The sequence below is a fragment of the Grammomys surdaster genome, unplaced genomic scaffold, assembly GCF_004785775.1.
Source record: "Grammomys surdaster isolate TR1022 unplaced genomic scaffold, NIH_TR_1.0 150, whole genome shotgun sequence".
Lineage (NCBI taxonomy): Eukaryota > Metazoa > Chordata > Mammalia > Rodentia > Muridae > Grammomys > Grammomys surdaster.
In genome coordinates, this window is record NW_021604608.1 from 10567234 (window position 1) to 10585285 (window position 18052).

General features: G+C 35.0%; 1 pseudogene; it reads left to right on the plus strand.

Annotated features, from left to right (window-relative positions):
* Positions 1-16452: 16452 nt before the first annotated feature.
* LOC114619380 lies at positions 16453-17790 on the plus strand (annotated as a pseudogene).
* Positions 17791-18052: the final 262 nt, after the last annotated feature.

The following is an 18052-nucleotide window of genomic DNA, read 5'->3' on the forward strand; positions in this document are numbered from 1 at the left end:
TTCATCCTCCATGACTCCTTTACTTTTCTTGTCATCCTCACTCCTGCCCTCCAGCCACTTTTCTTCTCTCTTAACCACTGCATATATATTATCGAATTGTCAAGTCTATGCCATTTACATCTATTATACTATTTAGGTCTCTAAGTCTAAGAAGTTAAGCTTTTTCTCCATATCACATGAGGATTTTATAGTAAAGAATCAAATATACAAGTGGATGTATATTTGATTTGTATATTTGTATATTTACACATTCATAAGTGTGACTGGCATATTTCACAACTATGAAGGCAATTTTTGGCTTTGAGTATCTGCATCTGTAGTAGTCAGGAACTGGCAGAGCCTGTCAGAGAACAGCTATACCAGGCTCCCGTCTGCAAGCACATCTTGGCATCAATAAAGTGTAAGGGTTTGGTGTCTGTAGATGGAATGGATTGCACAATGGAGAGGTCTCTGGATAGCCTTTCCTTCACCCTCACCTCCATTTTTGTCCCTGTATTTCTGTTAGACAGGAACAATTCTGGGTTAAAAAATTTGAAATGTGTAGGTGGCTTCATTCCTCCACTGGGAGCCTTCTCTGTCTACTGGAGGTGGTCTCTTCAGGTTTTATCTCCTCTTTGTTGGCTATTTTGGCAAATGCCATCTCCATTGGGTCCTAGGATCCTCTTGCATCCCTGGTGTATGGCATGTTCTCTTGGTTCCCCCAGTTCTCCACCCCTACTGCTACTTATATCTATTCATTCTCCTGGCCCTCAGTACTTCTCTCCAGTTTCTTCTTATATCTGGTCAGACCTTCCCTTTTTTTCTTCCCCATCCTCTCCCACACAGGTCTCTCCTTCCCTCAGTTTACCATGATTATTTTGTTCCCCCTTCTAAGTGGTTTGTAAGCATCCACATTTTGTCCTTCCTTTTTGTTAAACATCATATGATCTATAAGTTGTTTGTAGGTGTTCTGAGCTTTTGAGCTAATATCTACTAATCAGTGAGTACATACCATGTATATCTTTGGGGACTGGGTTACCTCCTTCAGGATGATATTTTGTAGTTCCTTCCATCTGCCTACAAAATCTGTGAAATCACCATTTTTAGTACCTGAGTAGTATTCCATCTTATAAATGTATCACATTTTCTGTATTCATTTTTCTGTTGTAGTACATCTAGGTTGTTTCAAGCTTCTGGCTTTTATGAATAAAGGCTGCAATGACATAGTGGAGCATGTGTCCTTTTAACATGTTGGAGCATCTTTTGGAATAGCTGGATAGAACTAGGGCAGGGTTCTGAGGACCTCCAGATTGATTTCAGGGTGGTTTTACCAGCTTGCAATCCCATCAACAATGGAGGAGTTAGCCAGCATCTGCTATCTCCTGAGTTTTTGATTGTAGCCATTCTGACCGGTGTAAGGTGGAATCTCAGGGTCATTTTGACTTGCATTTCCCTGATTACTAAATGTTGAACATTTCTTTAGGTACTTCTTGGCCATTTCAGGTTACTCTGTTGAGAAATCTTTGTTTAGCTCTGTGCCTCATTTTTAAATAGGTTATTTTGTTTTCTGAAGTTTAACATCTTGATTTCTTTGTATATTATCAATATTAGTCCTCTCTCATATGTACGGTTGGAAAAAATGTTTCCCCAATCTGTAGGTTGCCATTTTGTCCTATTGACAAAATGGACCCTTGCCTTACAGAAGCTTTTCATTTCAGAGCCTGAGCCATTGCTGTTCTGTTCAGGAAACTTTCCCCTGTGTAGATGTGCTCAAGACTCTTTTCCATGTTCTCTTCTATTAATTTCAGTGTTTCTGGTATTATGTGGAGGCCATTGATCCTGTTGGACTTGAATCAGTTTGCATTCTCAATATGCTAACTACCACTTGAACCAGAATCATTTGTTGAATATGCTGTCTCTTACCATGAGATATTTTTTGGCTTCTTTGTCAAATATTAAGTGACCATATATGTGTGGGTTTATTTCTGAGTCTTAAATTCTATTCCATTGATCTACCTGCGTCTGTACTAATAACATGCAGTTTTTATCACTATGTTGCTATTGTTTCTAATAGAGCTTGAGGTCAGGGATGGCGATTCCTTCAGAAGTTCTTTTATTGTTGAGATTTTTTTCACTGTTCTGGGTGTTTGTTATTCCAGCTGAAGTCAAAAATTATTCTTTCTATCTCTGTGCAGAATTGAGATGGAATTTTGATGGGGATTTCAGTGAATCTGTAGATTGCTTTTGGTAAGATGGCCATGTTTTTATTATATTAATTCTACTGATCCATGAGCATGGGAGATATTTCCATCTTCTAAGGTCTTCTTAGATTCCTTTCTTCTAAGCCTTGAAGTTCTTGTTATAGAGATTTGCTTAGTTAGAGTTACGCCAAGATAGCTTATATTATTTGTGAGTATTATTAAGGACGCTGGATCCCTAATTTTTTTCTCAGACTGTCTTAGTTAGGGCTTTACTGCTGTGAATAGACACCATGACCTAGGTAACTCATAGAGACAACATTTAATTTGGGCTGGCTTACAGATTCTGAGGTTCAGCCCATTATCATCAAGGAGGGAACATGGCAGCATCCAGGCAGGCAATGTGAAGGAAGTTCTTAAAGTCTTCATGTGAATGCTGCTTGAATGCTAAATACTACTTACAGGCAGCTAGGACAAGGTCCTTGTAGCCAACACACACAGTGACACACCTACTCCAACGGAGCTACACCTTTTAATAATGCTACTATCTAGGCTGAGCATATACAAACCATCATACATCCTGTTTATCCTTTGTGTAGAAGAAGGCTGCTGATTTGTTTAAGTTAATTTTATACCAACTAGTTTGCTGAGGCTGTTTATCTGGTGCAGGAGTTCTCTGGTAGAATTTTTGGAATCACATATGTATACTATCATTTCATCTGTAAGGAATTACTTCTTCCTTCTTAAATAAATTAAAACATGTTTCTGACTACCACAGCTGAGTCTTACTATGATAACAAATAAATATACTGCTGTTTAAAAAGCTGTTTCTCTTTTTGTTAGTTAACATTAAAAATGATTCAGTGATATGGTGTATATAATTTTAAAATGCAAGCTTGTTCTTTCTTGGGATCTTTCCTCGAGTTCTCAGCTATGCTCTGAAAACAGCCATTGCCATGTTGCCAGTTGGTGTTTTCCTGAGAGCACTGCCCATTCCTCTGACTGGCTTTGCTAAGCCACCCAACAACTGTCCCTCCTGAGAATGCCTGGAGCTAGCTCTTGTGTTCCACTGGCCAACTGCTCAGGTGCTCAACTTTCTCCTGTCCACCACAGTTGCCATGAATAGAAAGTACTAGGCAATCTTAATTTTTTTAAGATCAGCCAGAGGACACTATTGCTGTGCATGGAATTTATTGTCCTAAGCTCATTAACTATTCTATATCAGATTTTTTCTGGTGGTAGAGGTCACTAAAAGCTCTAATAGCCCCCAAGACTACATGGTGCTCGTGTTTCTCTTTTGAAAGCCTGTCAGAAAAGCTCCTTTCTCTATCTCATCTCCTCTTCTGCCTAGTCCCCAGAAATCTGCCTGTATATATTTGCCCAAGATTGGCTTCTGCCATCTTTATTGACCCAATCAAAAAACAATTAAAGAACCTCCCCCTTCAGTGATATAATATTGACATAGGAAGCCTAACAGCCAATAGGGTGTCTCTAGCCCAGAATACAACTAAATAACTCTCATTGTTGATAAACTTCCCAGATAGGGCTATCCCTTCTTCTCTGACTTAATTTCTTTTACATATACTTATCTTGCTTTCATGATGCTCCTCTAAACCATCCTCCAAATGTGGGAAAATAATTTGCTATTCCTTTATCTCTTGTTAATGAACACCTATTAGAAACAAAAACAAAAACCGGTAACAACAGAGATATTTTTGCAACTAGAATTCTCATATCTCTTTAAATTTGTTTATTTTTTTCTTAATAGCTCATTGATATGATTATTTTGTATGTATAGCATGTATATAAATGTTATATTATGTGTTTTCTAATTTGTAAATTATTTACACATTTAATTAAAAGATACACAGACACACGTATCTTTTAAGCCTCATGGTAAGATATGAATTTTATTTTTACTATGCTCACAGCTTCAGATTTATTCTGTGAATTTATTACCCTACATTGTCTTAACTATTAAAATAATTATAAAAATGTATATCCTGTAAATACAACCATTCAACATCATACTAGTAACTAGTTTATTGTTGTTACTTGTTGTGGATGGCCCTGGTGCTGCCTGTATTAGGTTGTTAATTCCTCTTTCCTTGGAGGGGCTGTCTAGATCACAGAATGAGTACTCAGGTGACTCTTTGTGAACCTTCCTCCAAATGAATAAAGGAGTCAATCACTTGGCAAGTAGGCGGGACTTCCTGGTTGGACAGAGGAAGAGAGGAAGCAGGAAAGAGTTAGATGCCTTTTTGGACAGGGATAGGAGAGGACAAGATATAGCTCCCAGAGTCTCCAGATTTCTATGGTGGATCCACCAGGATTCGCCACTGGAGGATTTAGATTTAATATGACTTGATTTAATATTACAAGATTTGGATTCCAGTTGTTGTGCCCAGAGATTGTGTTACCATTGTTTCTGAACTACGTTTGTATTGCTTTCCTTCACGTGGTGGTTCGACTGGGTTCCAGAGAGAAAGTATGGCTGCAAAGCATGGATTTGCTAGATGTGCACCACAAAGGCCGTGGGGATTTTGAAGCATGGGGCTGATGTATTAGAGACCCACCAGTGGGAACTTACAGAGCTGGGTGGAGAGATTTTGGAGCTCTGAGTCAGGAGTCTCCACGAGATAAGAACAGGCCTGCCAGCCTGCCAAGGCAGAGAGTAGCTGGTTGCAGCATGAGAAATACTTGCCATTCGTTTTAATATTTCCCACAACAGTTACTTAAACACAAATATAATCCCTAGGGTCATACATTGTTCCTCTACATAATATCACTCATTCTTTCCTCAAATAATTTATAGATTTGTCATAATTTTAGTCTTATGTAACTTTTACTCTCATTTCTAGTTGTTTTCCTTCTTGATTTTTCTCCTCTGGAGTTATATATGTCTGAATCTACTGAGGCTTGAAAAAAATGTTAATTCTGGATAAAAATTTTAAAATAGTTTGAGTGTAACATAATGAGTTCAATAAAATTTTATGTAAATCTAACACAAAGCTAAAAAGCAACAATAAAAAACAGCCAATACAATGATTCTTAAAAGCCTTTTTTGTTTTCTAATGATAGACAGAAAGGGTGTGGATTTTGACTGAAAGGAAGGTGGAGGCAATCTCTCAGGGAAGCTAGAGAAGAAGAAATTGTTACCACAGATATATTTTCAATTAAAGAAAGGAAAAAAAATACATAAAACATGGCTTTTGATTTTAGAATTTCCCACTTACTACTAAATGACAATAAATTTGTGTTGTTTAACTGCATTTGTGACACTAATTCATCCCTTGAATAACAATAACAAGTTAATAGTGATAATATCTGCTGACCCCTGATCCAGGTCACAAAAATTCACACACAAAGAAAAGAGAGAGTTACAGTGATCATTATGCTCGATGCTTTCCATAAATCAAGTCTTCTTAAAAATTGTCCATGGTAGTTGTATTTTTTTCCTTTTGGACAACAAGGTGATTATATGTCTGTTCTCATAAAACTGATAGATGAGATGACTATCTCTAAATCATCTCTATAGACTAATGTTTCTAATCATGTGCTTGTCTTCTTCAGACACCATGTAAACACAATGTAGCATAGACCAGCATAAACGAAGATTCATTTTCTGAGCTATGTCTGATTTCACCTTTGTGAAGGAAGATAGGAGAGCAGGTAACAAATACGATTTCCTGATAATTCAATTTAACTGGAGGAAACTGAATTCAGCATGAGTTAAATCTGTATGTCTAGATAAAATGAAAATATAAACTATGCAATTCATTTTCAGCTGATTTAAAACATGCTTTTGTTGGGTGTTTTCTATAACAGCTTTGTTGTGTAATTTTAATTTATGAGTGTATTCAATGTAGCTTTTTACTTAAAGTTTACTAAGCAAAACAAAAAAAGATATTTCATAACTAAAGCCATTTTGTAATGTATTTAAACTACTAGTAAAAAAATTACAGAAATCATTAAATAAGGGTGACTTGAGGAATTACTCAGGACACTATTGGTCATACTTTCTTAGCTCAAGACCTTCTTTCCAAGTCTTTTCCTGTGTAATTCATTTTGGTTTTTCTTAAAATATCTTCTTGTCATTGGTTTCTATCTCAAATATTTCTTCTTGAAATGTTGCTCACAAACAAAAGTCTGCTGAGGCATACCTACAGACTGATTTTAATCATCAGGGTTGTTTTTGCTCTCTGAAGTTTAATGATCAAATGTTCCTATATACACAATGACAAAATCAGGACTATAATGGAATAGGAGACCCATAGATGATCACATATCACAATGTATAAGTTGGGTCATTAAGTTTCAGGGCAAGAAAGCTCAGCTGTAAAAAAAGAAAAAGAAAAAGATAAAGAAAAAAAAATTTTCTAGGAAACTAAATATATAGATGTTATTTTATATCTCCAGACAGGGTTTCAACTAAACTGCCTTTAAAATTCTGCATTTCATTTACAAATTATGCAGTTGGTTGAAAAGAAAAGTTAAGAAATTGCTTATTAAATCATACTTACAGATATTCAACCTTCCCTCATGTGTTGGGCTTTTTCTGTCTTTGGTTAAGAGCAACTCTAAGACCCATGGAAGATACTTTTCGCCCCTAGGTAATTTTATTTTATTTTTAATAATTGGAAAACACTTTTCTCGGATGTGAAGTAAAGATTTCTTTCATAAAAGCATATTTTGCCTGAAGAGTATTTTTAACTGTGATGAAAACAACAGTTGCCAGCCCATTAGTTCTCTTCTCGCAAATTATTCATTTACAAAGTTATTAGCTTAATAAAAAGCAATAGATAGAAGGCCTTAAGCGCTTCTTCTCTAAATCTGGGGGATTTGCATCATTAAAAATCAATTGCAAAGTCAAAGCTCACTCTGTGTGTATGTGAGGAAGAGGGGAAAAGAGAAGTACAGATGTAATAATCTTGCCTGGAGTTTTCTTTATCTATTATTGAAGATGAAAATCTTTATGAATGACATTTTAAAATATTTCTTCTCCAGGTTATATCTCTTTCATTCTGGTAGAAAATTTAATGTTACTTATGGACTCTATTATCAGAAAATTTCAAAACTAAATACTTCCATGTCACATATTCAGGTTATAAAGTTAATTTTCTTGTAAGTTAAGCTTTACAATTGCTCTTGTTATTTCTGTGATTCAGCTATAAATGTAACAATCAGTAAATAAATTATAAGATCTTCTCAAGAATATGTAAGACATAAATGGAAAATTAATATATGGTTCTTTATTCATTTGATTCTTGAAAGAATCATTGACTAAATATAAAAACCCAGGCATCTTGTAAATAGTGTTAATGACACCTGTAACACCTCTTATAAGTATATCCTTTCCCATTATCCTAAAGCTATAGGGAAATCATTAAACTTAAGAGTATAGCGTCTAAGAGGAACATCCTAAAAGATAACAGTTGCATATGTATAAGACAAAAATAACTATTAAGTCATAGCATAAAGGTAAAATGACAAGTGCCATCTATGTACATAAACCTTTTGCAACTGAGCTTTAATAATGGTTCAACCTCTCCTCTAGCCCATCACCCAGCAGAAGTAGTGAAAAAAATGTTATTAGAATATGGTGAACTGTTCAGCAACAGTTCTTTGCAGGAGAGGTTGATCTTTTTATTTTATTTTTTTATTTTTTTATTTTTTTGGCAGCAGTTCAGTTCCATTGCAAACACCAAATACAATTCAGCGGCTACAGACCAGTCCTCTAGGCAGGCAGATACCAAGCACAACTAGCAGCTATAGTCCAGTACTTTAAGCAATCAGACATCACGCAGCTATAGTTTAATCCTGAAGAAACCTCAGGCTCACCAACTGGCCTGGGGTAAGGCCTAGAAAGCAAGCAAGCAGCAAACTGCTCCAGGAACCTCATGAACAGTTCTTGGGCAAGTTTCTCTCAATGGCAGCATTACTGCAAATTGAGCTCAACATTGCTACATAAGGGAACCATCACATGAATATCTTTAGGGAAGAATACTGTTACAAACCAAACCAATGCTCAGTGCTTATCTCTCACTGTCTCTAGGGTCGTACGTAGACTCCTTCATCAAGCTCCCTTTCACATGTTTGCTGTACCCAACATCCTTTCACCTGTGTCTGCTACAGGAAAACATTCTTTCATATATTTGCTTTAGCAAGATATTCTTTCATCTGTGTAGCTCAGCAAAACAACATTGGTGTAGATAACTTTCCAAAGAACTAGAAGCTCTTCAGCCATTCTTGAAGTTTGTAATAGGATTTGTCACATGATTATAATGCAGTCTGCAATTGTTAAAGACTAATAACAGGCATAAAATTAGATGTGAAGTAGCATTTTCTTTATCTTAAAGGTAATTTCTTCATTTATAAAATAGTTGAAGTCTCCTCTGTACCTTAGAGTACTTTTCTTGGACATTGTCATTATTTCTTTCTTTGGGCTATATATAGCAAAATTCCCTTTTACCAACAGGATTTTATATTTGGGAGGAAATACTGTAGGAAACACTTCTTTAGATTCAGAAGTGATAGATTTGAGATGCCCATTAGTTATTAAATTTTTATATACTGAAGGTAATTTCTTTAATCTCAATTGTAACAAAAACTAATGAAAATGACAAAATGTTTCCATTGAAATAAGATACATAACCCTTCTTCCTTTTCCTTTTTGTTATCCCTTCCTTTCAGAGATACCATCCCTCTTTACCTTTCCAATGCCCATTTACCCTGACAAGTGGATAACATTGTTTAGTTTATTATCACACATACACAGACACACAAACACACACATACTGCACACCACACACACACACCACCACTACCACCACCACCACCACCACCAGTACACCCAAACTGTCCATTTTTTTTAATCCTTATGTATATGGATTAAAACCTGAGCACCCTACTTTGAACAAGTAAGAGATTCATTCCTTTGAGAGTCTAACTTTTCTCCTAGCAGTCAAGGTATTCAACAAACTCCCAAAACAACATAGTTTTGATGTAGTACTTAGCTGCCTATTCAGAGTAGAAAAGTGACCTCTATTTATGAAAATACTGCTGCATACTTTTTTTTCTTGGATATTTTATTTACATTTCAGATATCATCCCCTTTCCCTGTTTCCCCTCCCTACAAAACCCCTATCCCATCCTCCCTCCTCCTTTTTGCTTTTATACCATTTTAATTACACGCAAGCATTAAGGTCAGTTCTAGGCTGAGGAACTAGCAATACAATAGATGCAAATAGTCAAGGAACAAGCAAGACAATAAGCACAAATATTCAAGAAATAAGCAAGGCAATAAACGAAGTTCCTTGAACACTCCGGTGATCACCATTTCTAAGGGCTTATCAGGATGACCAAAATATCTGAGCCAATTTCCCTGTCATAGCCCAAAGACATTTTCATGTCTGAAGCCTACTTCCTTGTTCTAGCCTATGATTTAGATTCCTGCCTGAAATTACATCTTTGTTCTAGCATAGGATTTAGATTCCTGCCTGAAATTACTTCTTTGATCTAGCCTAGGATTTAGATTCCTGCTTGAAATTACTTCTTTGTTCTAGCCTAATGTCAGATTCCTGACTGTAGCCCACTTCCTTGTCCTTGGCCAATGTCATATTCCTGCCAAACAGCTCATTTCCTTTTCCATGGCCAATGTCAGATTCTTGCCAAGCAGCCCCAAAAGCTCTCCACCTCTCCCCCTTTTTTATTTCATAAACAAGACTGAGCCTGTTTTAGTTTGTTCTGCCAAGAATGCCTTCCTTACCCATCATGGAATATGCATTATCAAAAGCAATGCCCTTCTGTCTTAGGTTGGTAAGGCTCTGGGTAGAATCTTACCTGTCCTTGGCTTGCCAGATTGTTAATTTAATAACCCTATCTAGGGTTCATTTTCAGTTTCAAGCCATGTACTTTGGCTGCCAACATGTTGATGTTGTTAAAGACAAGCTTTGACATAATAGGCAGGAATAAAAGTGTTCCCAGGACAAAAAGGGCTAGCATGATCAAGCTAAATTTGCCATTTTTGAAGTTTGATCAAAATAGAAATATTGATCTTAGACCATGGGTAATTTTATCAGCAGTATCTGCTGCATCAATGCTCAGCAGAGCAGCATTCTTTAAGTTAATAATCTCACTATGCAAAGTTAAAATATCCAGAGAGGTGTTTGAATTATACCAAATACACTGCAAGTGTATTTAAACTTTTTCCTAATTATCATGACTACCACTGTAACTTTTAGAACATGAATTCAATGGTATTTGGCATGACACTTGAGATGACTCCTTACTCTTAAACTCTGAACTTCCTTCCAATAATTTGAATAGGATAAGGCTGCATACTTAGGCCTCAGATTATTCAAGCCTGATCTAATCTTAAACTCTCCTTCTTGGGGGGTGAGGGTCAAGCTTCTGCAGTACTAAAAAATGCTGTGCAACTGCTAATGTGGAGAAACAATTAAATAGCCCTACTCAGATGCAACATGTATGAACTGTGAAAATCCCCATCAGGGAAAAGTTTGTAAATTTCTTTCTCAATATAAAAAATTTTCTGTGTTGACAGACTAAGCAATGTCAGCTGTAATCCCACAGAAATTCTGTTTTACAAGCACGATACTTTATCACACACTGGCACAACAAATGACTCAATCTAATTTTCCATTATGAAATCTTTTCATATGAGCTTAAGTTTTATTCTCCTGCCCTTTAATAACCAGTGCTATTACACTGTACTGAAGTTATCTTCTGTGAGATTTAAAAACTGTAATGTAAATAGACCTTTTTTACAAACCACTTGCTGCAAACCTCCCACTTACACATTGACACATTCATTGATATTACCATTATTCCAGGAGTCTTTGTATAGCCATTTCTATGAGAGATTCTTTTACAGCACAAAACAAGGTATTCTGGCTATTGCAATATCACCACCTCTTCATTTACAATGTTCTCTGGGACATATGAAGATGATCCATAGTTGGATACAGATATATCTACTGGGTCTAGGTTCACAAAAATCTGTTGATCTTTATAGTGTATCCATTGTGTTTTTTTGTGTGGTGGTCTCCATTTGTGGTAAAGAAAGGTTTCTTTCATGAGGGGTGATAGTTACATTTATCTATGGGGATCAGAATAAATTTAGACAATAGAGAAATGTTAAGCTATAGCTAAGTGAAGGTACTAGATATTTTTGAAGGTCCATGACATCGCAAGATTCAGAAAGCTTGCTAGATTTCTACTACTAGGTATGATTTCCATCCTGTTGATTGGGCTTTGTACATAATTACTCAAGTTTTAGTTGATACTGATGTGCGAATGCTAATAATTACACCTTTAGGCCTATCTTTCCATGTTGGTATTTTTTATATAGTTCATACATGTTGTGGCTTGATAGGGCTGATTATTCATTTCTCTTTATTGACAGCTTACATAGCATTTCTGGGACTATAGAAGTTGGACCTCAGAAAAGATGTTTCATGTCAGATCCATCCTGAATATTCTTATTTCTGTGTCCTGATTATGCAATATTTCCATCTATAAAGATTCACCTTCATCCCATGATAGGTAGGGAAGAAGAATTACATATATATTCTATGTCACTTGGGAGTTACTATAACTACCCATATCAATTATTGGGAAGGAGGTTTTATCATGCCTAGTACAAGGTTTTTCCTTGATATATGGTCTTTATCTCTCTCTTTCATACACACTAATATATATATTCGTATTCAAATGTACTATATGTGTACACACACACACACACATACACACGCACCATGTGAGTGCTTGATGCCTGCATAGGCCATGGAAAAATTCTGGATTCCTTTAACTGGAGGAATAGGAGTTTTATATGGCAAGCAGCTGCTATGTGGATTTTAAAAATCAAACTTGGGGTCTCTAAAATACCAGCAGATGCTCTTATCTACCGAACTTTTTATGAGTACCACTAAACATATTTTTTATAATGACTATAAATTTATATAAACAAATTTTAAAGGCATTAATACCACATGAGTGTAGGCAGAAAGAATAAATATAAGTTTGGTAAAGCCAGCTTAGAGAAATGTGTATATATATATATATATATATATATGTAAATAAATTGTTTTTTGGTTTTATGGAAAAATTTCTTAACAAGTTCTTATCGTATTAATTTTAAATATGCCTAGCAAACATCAGTAAATGCTAGTATAGTAAACAGAATTATAATAGGGCACATTCAAAAACTATGTCCTTTCTAAATCCTCTTATTCCTGAGCTCTTATGAGGTGAACTGTCAAACCACAATCTGTAAATTTAGGAGTCAATGATATTATTATGTCTTCCTTCAATGTTACTATCAATGTGTCTCTGTGTTCTAAGTTGTTGGATTATCCTTTAGAATAGCATCCAAACCTGTTTCTTGACGAGAGAACTCACAGTGATGGCATCCTTATTGTTCCCTAAATTTGAATGAATCTCATGCGACTCTTTTTTTTTTTTGAGCTGCCTATACACTACACTATATGGAGACATTGTAAAATTCATGTAAGGGTAATTACATGGCTACAATGACATCATTATTAAAGCACATGGTTGTGTAAAATTGTTGGCTTAAGCATGTAAAACTATGGATATTCATGAAGTTCTCCAGAAAATAAAAACTTCAACTCAGACACTACAATTCAGCTATAAGCTCTTTGATTACCATATTATGAATAGGTTAACAAAAATCTCTGGGAGCAAAGCTTAAGGAGTCATACTCTCCCACTAAGAAAGAATAGGATCACCTTCCCTCTCCTGATCTTTTGAATGTTGTGATAATTGCAAGAATGTCTAGGCTTGTATAGCACAAATTCAATCTTTTTGTTTTTTGTTTGTTTGTTTGTTTGTTTGTTGTTTGTTTCAAGACAGGGTTTCTCTCTGTAGCCGTGGATGTCCTGGAACTCACACTGTACACCAGGCTGGCCTTGAACTCAGAAATCCACCTGCATCTGCTTCCCAAGTGCTGGGACTAAAGGCGTGTGTTACCACTGCCCAGCTCACAAATTCAATCTCTTGCCATGTCATTACACTGATGAAATTTTTTTCATGTATTTTATGATACTGTTCTCACCCAACTAAAGTACCAGAACAACCTACTATTATCTTCATCTGTCCGTTAATTGCATCTGAAAGAACATTTCTTTAACATGTCATGAATAGGAAAGTAACCTGTATTTTAATATCAGTCTAGAAAATTGGAAGTACAAAAAGGTAATCATGGCTCTGAGTACTTGTAATCACAATATGTAAGAGGACAGGCACTGTATAAAATTACATCCTTTTAAAATACAGCTATTTGAATCTCAAATTCAAGGATGCCTTAGTTTGTATATTGGGATATCTCAAAAGCCTAAGGACAAGGAATTTATAACAATGGTACATCATTTTCTGTGCATGTTCTAGGACCTGTTATGAATACTAACATGAAAGAAAGAAAGAAAGAAAGAAAGAAAGAAAGAAAGAAAGAAAGAAAGAAAGAAAGAAAGAGAAAGAAAGAAAGAAAGAAAGAAAGAAAGGGAAGAAAGAAAAAAGAGAAATATATACAGAGAAATAGAAACAAAATAGAAAGAAAATATTCTATAGGCACCAGAGCTGTGCTATATAATGATATTATTCAATTATGTTGCTTCATGATTAAAATCCACCAAGAGATAAGGCAGGTGACTTTGTCTGGACCTTGTTCATGGTACAGCAATGAAACATTCAAATGACATAACAACACTATGTAGATTCTTTGAAAAAATATCTCTCTGTTGAAGGATTAAATTGAATTGGTAAAAAGAAAAATAATTTTGGGTCCTTAGATAATGTATTTTTCATAAATTTTCATTGATCAAATCAGCAAACCATTTAAAATCTGAATTAATTTTCAAGACATATTTATTAATTAGTAAGATCCAATTGAGTCTTCCCATTTTATCTTTAAAACTGACAAATGAGGATGATTCCTAAGCCTTAAACACATTTAATTGAGATGTGTGTGTGTGTGTGTACACATATGTTTATGTGTACACATATGTACACATATGTGTACAGTAGTGCATCCAGAAACCAACTTAGACTGACAGGGATACTATTCTGTCAAATCTTACCTTATTCCTGTGAGGAAGATTCTCTAACAGAAACTAAGTGAATCAATGCTGCTATCCAGCCCAAGAGATATGTCTGTCTCTGTTTCCTTACCTAAGAGATTAAATAAATATCAGTACAAACTTGACCAGATATGGGGGAAGTTAAGAAATATGGAATTCTTTACAACCTTTACAGGTATTTGATGCACATGAGTTGTTCCACACTGCAATAAATTTGGGTTATGTGTAGATAATGATTCAATTTTTTTCTCAATAGCAGTTCAAGAATTGTGTAAGTTATGGCAAAGAACTGCAATAAGAAGATAGAAAAGGTGTATTATATATAACCATTTCAAACTCTGATTTTGGCTGAATATGCTTCAAACAGTGTCTGACAATTAGTAGAACATCTTTACATTATCCATTAAAATAAAATTTTGTTTTTATCTCCTGATTATACCATGATTGATTTCAGTGTTTTAAGGAAAGACTAGTAAGAATTTGGAAAGCAAGAGACCCATGTACTAGATATCCTGGCTCTTCAAAATTTATCTGTCTTATCTGTACTCACAAACTTTTTGTTTTAATCTGTTACCTCATAATTTGGCTCTTTCTTATCCCACTTATCAGAAGACTAAATTTTATTAGCTCTCTACACATGTCCATGAGTGAAAACAGAGTCTCTTTCCTTTTCTATCTTTGAAATTTAGTTTGAATCTATTTCTCTGCTTCTACAACTTTCTGTTAGATTTCAATATAAATGAACATTTATTTTAGTTTATGCAGCTTTTATTGGAGGGAAAACTCTGTTTTCTCAGACTAGATAGTCCTACCAAGAAGCATATATTAATTTACTTGTTATGTATTTGTTTATTCAGACTCCTTGTTTTTAAGTTTTATTGGAAAATATAGTGTAAATAGCTCCAAGAATAGTGTGTTTTGCATGTCTCTTCACAGTGTTATCATATTACGCACATATGCGCAGAGGGGGAGAATGAACATATTTATTCTTATTCGGCTTTATTTCAATTTGTGTACTAACCATGACATAAGTCTTAAAGATCAGCCACTCTTTTGCCACAGAGGACACTGTTTAAAAAAGCCAGTATTACCAGAGCATCCCCTGAGTCCTATAGAAAAGAGGGAAGTTAGCTATAATTAGTATCCATATGTATGTATGTATGTATGTATGTATGTATGTAAGTATGTATGTATGTATGTATAATAGCATACACATCTGTAACTAATATACATCTGCTGGAAGTAATAATTGATAATAAATGTAATATTTTTAATGAAAATCTCTCCTAAGATAGTATCCAAAATTACTCCAATTTGAGTAAGATATCCCACATTCACAATTGTCATCAGATGAGGAAAGTATCACTGACAACTTTTTGAATTCTTCATCCTCTGTGACAGGTGGTGATTTCTGTTCCCTTGAGTAATATACACAGCATAAATGCAAGTCAGCTGGTATTTCACACACCTAATGGAATATCTCCATTAAAAACTCATTACTAATTCAGTAGTCATTCAGAATAGCACAGTTACTCCATGACCAGACTGTGTTTGTATATAGTTAATGTAATTTTTTAGGAAAATACTATAGGTCTATAAATTTAAGCAACATATTATCTAAATTACATAATTTTAATTATACTGGTTATAAATTGGACATATTTCATACATCTGAGGTAAAGAAATTTCTATGTGAGTCCACAAAACTTCTTTCTGTTAACATAGTATGAATTTTAATTTTCCAATTTTAGCTTGTACCATAACTTATTTATAACCCTACTTCAATTATACTTCCTTTGCACCTTGAAGAGTTTCAGTCTTGCCTAGTAATAATCTTTTCTGAACAGACTAGATGAAATATATTTTATTAGATTATTTACTGAACTAGAGGAATATATTAGATGCCACCAATTTTAACTGCCAAAATACATGTTATTAAGCTTAATCTTAGTAATCTGAATGCATATATAACTATAGTGCATATCTATATGTACATACCCATGTAAATACTTTAATGTACATGCATCTACAGAAATTTCTAGAAATATTTTTACTTGCTTGTTTTATATGACAAATTCTAGCAAAAGGAAAAAAAGACATTGCTAAGTAATATTTGTTTCTTTTTCTGAATCTATGAATCAAGAGATTTAATGAGAACCATGAAGGAAGGAGTCTCTAAAATAGAGCCAGTAATAAGGTGTGTGCCAAAAAGTTAAAAACAACAGAAGGTGGAAAAATAATGAGAAGTATGAGAATAATATTTGTAGTCTAATGAATTAAAGAATTTCAAGAATGTGATGTATATATATTTGTGTGTGTGGTGTTTGTGAGAAATTAGTTTTCTTTATGTTTAATACATATATAACAGTTTTCTATATGTCTAGAAATGTTTACTACACACACACACACACACACACACACACACACACACACACACATATATATATATATATATATATATATATATATGTGAGAAATTAGTTTTCTTACAGAAAGGAGAAAAATAGACATGACTACCTGCTGTGTATCATCATGTGCATTTAGAAGACATTCTGTTTTAAGAATTTGCTTTTCGACTTAAAGGATTACCTTTTCCCATTCCAGCTTGAGCGAACCAGGCAGGTGGGCCAGTGACACCCAGAAATTAAGAGGTTTTTGGAACCCGGGAGGTCGCGGACAGCTGCTCCGAGGCTGTCAACTTGCCACAAAATGAATATATTAAATTGCACTGCAAACGATATGGATATCGTTTGGACTACCATGAGAAAAAGAGAAAGAAATAAGGTTGGGAGGCCCATGAACATTCAAAGAATGCAAAAAATAAAAATAAAAAAATAAAAAATAAAAAGATTGGCCTGAAGGCTAAGCTCTACAACAGCGCCACATGGAGAAAATACAAATGAAAAAGACTGTTAAGATGCGTGAAAAGAGAAACACCAAACAGAAGGATGATGAGAAGACTCCACAAGGAGCAGTGCCTGCCTGTCTGCTGGACAGAGAGGGGCAGTTGAGAGCAAAAGTACTTTCCAACATGATTAAGCAGAAACAAGAAGAAAAGGTGGGAAAATGGGAGGTCCCTCTACTCAAAGTTCGTGCCCAAGGAGAAACAGAAGTATTGAAAGTTATTCGAACAGGAAAAGGAAAAAAGAAGGCATGGAAGAGAATGGTGACTAAAGTCTGCTTTGTTGGTGACAGTTTTACAAGAAAACCACCTAAATATGAAAGGTTCATTAGGCCAATGGATCTACGTTTCAAAAAAGCCCATGTCACACACCCTGAGCTGAAGGCTACGTTTTGCCTGCCTAGACTCGGTGTGAAAAAGAATCCATCATCCCCGTTATATACAACCCTGGGTGTGACCACCAAAAGTACAGTTATTGAAGTGACTGTGAGTTGGACCTTGTGACACAGGAGGCAAGGTTATTTGGGGAAAGTATGCCCAAGTTACCAACAATCCTGAAAATGATGGGTGTATCAATGCAGTCTTGCTGGTTTGACAGTGACATCATACAAGTCATTCCACTCACTATGGAAGACTACATGCTGTCAGGAAAACACCATCGCTGTGACCTTTCTGAACTACCAAGCAGCCTTACCCCATGTGCAGTCATCAAGAAGTATTCATTAAGGTGTAAAGGAAAATAAAACACTGCCCTATTTTTTTTAAAAAAAGAATTTGCTTTTAATATAAAATAAAAGAAGAATTATATGACTTCAACTGTGGTTCTTCGATGTTTAGTAAAATGAAAAACATTTCAA